Source organism: Cornus florida, unplaced genomic scaffold, assembly GCF_030987335.1.
Source record: "Cornus florida cultivar Cherokee Brave unplaced genomic scaffold, ASM3098733v1 CherokeeBrave_3.0.0_Hap2_Chr09, whole genome shotgun sequence".
Lineage (NCBI taxonomy): Eukaryota > Viridiplantae > Streptophyta > Magnoliopsida > Cornales > Cornaceae > Cornus > Cornus florida.
In genome coordinates, this window is record NW_026775579.1 from 30,991,695 (window position 1) to 30,997,511 (window position 5,817).

A 5,817-nucleotide genomic window follows, 5' to 3' on the forward strand; every position below is an offset into this window, starting at 1 on the left:
TGTCTTCTTGAGTGCTCGGAAATAGTTTATGAGACTCTTTTTCGTGGATTGACAACTTCCTTTGAGGACCGAGTCATTTCCACAATTTTCGTTTTTCGACACTATTCACCTTTTGTCCTTATTCCTATTTCGTCCTTTTCCCTATTTCGTCTTTTCCCCATTTGTCACTTTGTTGGCAAAATCTCACTTCTTGTGCTCGGAGTTGGTTTTTGACTTCACGTATCTTTATCGTGAGTGGTTTCCACGAAATACGTATCTTTACTTTAGTAGGAAAGTACTCTGGTTGCTCCAGGTGTCCATAGGGGCATGGATGCATAATTCTTTGAAATTAATTTCTTTTCTTGGGGTGTTTTTCATAAATATTTTTTGAAGATATTTTATTTTACGGGTATTTATGAAAATATCTTTTGGAAGATATTTTCATTCTGGGGCAGTTTTGCAGTTAACCCTTTTTGTGGGGGCCATTGTGCAATTAATGTAAGTTGTTGCAAATTATCTTGTTTTGAGCCTAGATTCTCGTACGGGATTCATTTTCACTTTTTGTCAAGTCGTAAAATCTTAGAAGTCCCTTCTGGTCGATGTTTTCCAGTTTCAGGGTTTTTTGCCCCGGTTTGTGCCAAACTTGTTTGGGGCATAACTTTCTGTTCGGGACTCAGTTTTTGATGCCATTTCTTCCGTTATTCTTATTTTCTCATTTTTAATCTTTTTCGTTCATAAAGTTTCATCATTTGAGCGTGTCTGCTCAAATTTGACTTTTCCAGACCCGGCGGGGCCCGTTCGGGGCACTTTTTGAGATTTCTATAAAAGGGGGATGAGATATTTTATATTTTCGTCTTCCCCACTCTCTTGCATGACCTGAAGCATCCATGGCAGCCCAAGGGAGGATGCCACCTTCTGTCTCCTCATTTGAACTTCATTTCTTTGTTAGAACATAGTAGGGCCTTTGCGTTTTGTGTTCGTGTTGACTACGCGCTTCTTTCACCCTTATTAGAACCCATTTCTGGCCAAATTTTGAGTTTGGCTTTGAATTCAAGTTGTGATTTTCATGGGTCCTCTTTGGATTTTATCGTTCATGGCGTTGTCTCCGACGAAACCCCTAAGTATTGTCGGATTCGGAGCCATTTCGTTTAGATGGCTTTTGAGATTTTCATCTCAAATTGAGGTAGGGGGTGTCTTAGGTTTATATTACTGTTCTATTGATTGTTTTATAAGCATATACAACTTGTGAGCATGCCTTGTTCAAGTTTTTAGAATTTAAATTAATTATTTTCTTTGTTTAAGATTTAATTCTCATAATGCTAGGCAACTTAGAATTAAATTGTGGCATGCTAGAAATTTAGGCCTTGGTATGGTGGTTGATATATATTAAATTGGGGTTATTTGAATAAGAATTGCAAATTTTATTTAATATTTATCTTTTGTGAAAGTTTAATTCACCTAGTTGTATCAAGCATGGAATCAACTTGTAATATGATATTAAAGTAGGCCTTGGTAAATTCTTTAATATATATTAAATTGAGGACATTTGGATATGTTTGAAAATCTAGAGAAAAAATTAATTAATGAGCATAATTAATTTTATTTTAAGTGTGTTGGTCACTTAAATTGATATTGGAGGTAATAGATTGATAATCCCTTGAAATGTAGTCTGTTTAATCACCTTGTGAGCATGTTACTAATTTAATGTAGAATTAGTACTTGAGACCTCTTGAAATGGTAATTGGACTTAGCATGATATAGAATATCATTGACTTGCATAGCTTGTTTAGATATATCTTGTGTAGGTATATAGCTTGTTAGAATATTACAATTATTTACCTTGGAAGCTAGTAACTAAATTGGGACTTATTTAATACTTGTGGCTTAGTGTGGTAATGTGGTTCAATTGTTGTAAAATATTATTGTTTTGGTGTATAAATTTCATGTTGGAGGCTTGACACGTCATATGCTATCTAGACTTGAATTCTAGGACATGGTTTGTGTGGATTCAACCTTATTTGTGCATGGAAGTTGGCTTTATGCATTAGTGGATTTGGTATAAGTTTGATCTAACTTATTAATTTTTGTATAAGTTTTGGACTTATTGATTTTGGAAAGCTTGTAAGGACATATTTCACGTGATGGCTAGGATTTGGCTCTAGTACGGAGACAAGAGTCTTCTAAGTCATAAGTGCGCACTACGTAGCACCTTATGGGTCGTAATTGCCTGGAATAACTTATGCATGTGTGCACTAGGTAGTGCCTTGTGGGTCGTCATTACCCGAAAACACTTGTTTGGTCTAGTGACCATATGTCCTAGTCTTTCCACTTTAATTTCGCATTCAATTTCAAGTTGTTAATCATGGATTACTTGTAGCTTGAGAATTAATGCTTGCTATCGATATTTGAATCTTACTTAGTATACTTGAAACTATATACTTGTTTTGTGCATTTAGATCTCATATAGTGTATTTGAACTTGTATGCTTGCTCTGTGAGTTTAGATTTCATTTAGTATGCTTGTGCCGTGTATACTTGTTTTAGGCGTATCTCTCTTAGCCTAGTATACTTGTGTCGGTATACTTGATTTACGAGATTTTCATATAAAATGCATACTTGTGTAAATATGCTTAGACATTGCATGACTTGTCTTAATGTGGTTTAGTATACTTGGAAATGTATGCTTGTATGTTGTATAACATGTTTAACATTGTTTAGTATACTTGAGCATGTATACTTGTATGCTGTTGTTCACTTTAAATTGCATGAGTAGCTTAGGATGATCCCTAAGTCTCACTTGACATAGACGTTAGGTGACATAAGCCCCTTTGACATGTTTCACCTTAAGGTGATATAATTGTAAAACGCTAGGTCGATGCATGCTCATCTCCTACGAGTAGCTTTATGTTACTCACCCACATAGTGGCGACATTTTTCTGGTACCAGGATCAAGATTCGGGATAAGTAATGTGTACATAAGTACACTCTTTACAATCTATTTGACATGTATGAGATGAGGCCATAGGCCAATGACATCTAATTTGTATCCTATATAACTTTTAACTTCATGAAATATTATGAAAATATTGAAAAATGCCGAGTCACTGCTTCACTATGGTTGCATTGGGTGTGGGAATTCCATTTTTATTCTTTCATAGGGTATTATAAATCATGTTTGAAGTGTGGCCAAGGGCCAAACGGTAATTTGAAATCATTTGATAATTTTGGTTTTCAAATTTCCCTTTTCTTGTTCATTTTTGCCTTTTTGCCCATTGGGGGGTCGAATTTTGTATCGGTGGTATTTTTAAGCCATGGACCATTGTAGCGTGTCCAAATAGGTAAGTTACGTTTGCGTACGAGGAAGTTTCCAGGCAAACCTTCTTCTTTGTTGAAATGAGCCTCCCATGGACTCATTTTGAAATTTTATTGCATAATTTGATCTAGGGGCATTCTAGACCTTTCACATCAGTTTTAATTTCTTCTTTTGACATGGTTGAATAGAAAATGTGATTTTAGGGGGGGTTTCTTCTTTATTTTTTTCCAGAAAATGTCGTCTTAGTAACAGAAATCCCTCTTGAAGTTTCAGCTTCCAGTTTGCATTTAGCAGCTTTTTGGTCTTCATGACCAGATTTCATGGAGGGGCATTTTGGTCATTTTACGTTGAGTTTTTTTTTCTTTAAAATTCTCACACAAGTCATGTAGAAAACTCGATTTTAAGGGGGGTTTCTTCTTTGTGTTTTTTCAGAAAAACTCATCTTGACCTCCGTTTCAAGCCTCAGTTCTGAGAAACCTTCTATGGACCCTTGCTGTCAGCATGAGCATGCCATTGGGCACCTGCGCGCTCGCCGGCATGGGCGCTGGGCGTGCATGGGTTATGTCATGGCCTTCGTCGGGCCGCCGCGATGTCAAAACTTCAAACTCTCGTTTTTCCTTCGTCCGGACTCCGAATCATGCGATTCTTGAGTCCATCATGATTAGTTTTTCGTTGTCCTTCCAGCGGTGTGCTCGGTGGCACCCGAGTCCACAGTTTTCAAAAATAACTATTTTGCCCTTGAGGGCTTATTTGCCATATTTTTTATCTTTTGCTTCCGCATCAGTTCTCATTGAGTTCCACGACCTCGTGGAAGGTCACTTTGACTTCTTAGAGTCTTATTTTATATTTTCGCTTCCGCAATTCGGGTTCGTTATCGGGTCAATCTTTGGTTCATCACAAGACGCACTAGCTTGAAAAACCAGGGCCGTCACAGTCACCATATTCACATGCTCTATTATGTGACCTTCTGATGAGGAATGAGTCTCCACCACACATTGTTGCTTTTGTGGGGCATTCAAAGGCATTTTTCCCTTCTCTCTTGCATTTAAAGTGCTAGCTATTTGCCCTATTTAGGTTTCTAGCTTTGCAATGGATTGAGAGCAAGAATGAAGTAATTGTGTGTTTACCTCTAAAGTGCCCAAAGCGGTCAAAACTTTCTCTTCAAAAGCGGGACTTCTAACATTTCCTTGGGAATATGATGATTGATTGGGAAAATGAGAATTTGAAAATTGGTTTCCTTGTGATTGGTATGATGATCTAAAACCTTGGGAACCTTGGCTTTGTAATGGAGATGGAATGTATTTCCCTTGAAAACCGCCTTGGGAAGGGTTTGAGACCTCCCCTTGGTTTTTCCAAGAGAAATTTGGGTGATTCCTCCAACTAGAATTGTAATGATTGCCATAAGGATTGTTCCCTTGATTAGTAAAAATAGCATTTGCTTGTTCATGATGCTCACTTTGCACATGTCCATGGGGACAATTGGAAGTAGAATGTAAAACACTTGAACAAGTCATATATGTCTCATTAGATGCATGATGAGAATGGTTAGGGAAGGAAGATACTTGATTCGCCGAGTTTTTGATCAAAAATTGATCAAACCTTTGAGATAATGATTTCATTTCGGCGGCAATTTCATTGGAGTGGTCGACTTGATGTAAGCCAACACTCTTCCTACCACTAGAATTTCTACCATTCTTCGAAGATAAAGTATGATGCAAAAAAATTTTCACTCATGCTTTCATATAGACACCACACGTCATCCTTATGCTTATCAATGTACGAGCCACCCATGGAAGCATCAACCATGCCCTTGTAATTATCCGATAAGCTCTCAAAGAAATATTGAACTAATTGCCATTTGGTCATGTCATGATGTGGACACTTACTAAGTAATTCATTAAAGCGTTCCCATGCCTCATAAAATGTTTCTCTATCCCCATGTGAAAATTCTCGAATTGAGGTTCTCATGGCATTGGTCTTAGAAACCGGATAGTACTTCTTCAAGAACTCTTGTTGCATTTTCGGCCAAAAAGTTATAGAAAAAGGCCTAAGATTGTTAAACCAATATTTTGCCTTGTCTTTAAGGGTGAATAGAAAAAGTTTAAGCCTTAAGACCTCTTCCAGCATGTCCGTGTATTTTACGGTGGATCATACTTCAAGAAACTCATCCAAATGCTTATAAGGTTCTTCACCTGGAAGTCCATGATAATTAGGAAGCATTTGAATGGTTTGTGGCTTGATTTCATAGTGGTGTGCTCTAAATTGGTGGCAATTGAATGCATGTGGGTGCATTATATTCATTAGGCACATAGTGATCTCTTAAAGCAAGTGGAGGATTAGCAATTAGAGGTGCAACATGGGCACCTTGATTACCTTGAATGATGGGAGGTGGTAGAGCATAGATTGGCCTTAGCATTCACAATGGAACTTGGCCTTGTTATTGTGGTGGATGAACAAATGGTCTCGGCATGCCTAATGGAACTTGCATGTTATCATGATGTACATTGGGGTGGAGGATACCTGGTT

The 5,817-nt window shown here is 37.5% G+C and overlaps 1 pseudogene; it reads left to right on the forward strand.

The window, feature by feature from the left end:
* The first annotated feature begins 5,155 nt into the window (after positions 1 to 5,155).
* Positions 5,156 to 5,254, forward strand: LOC132275606 (small nucleolar RNA R71; annotated as a pseudogene).
* Positions 5,255 to 5,817: the final 563 nt, after the last annotated feature.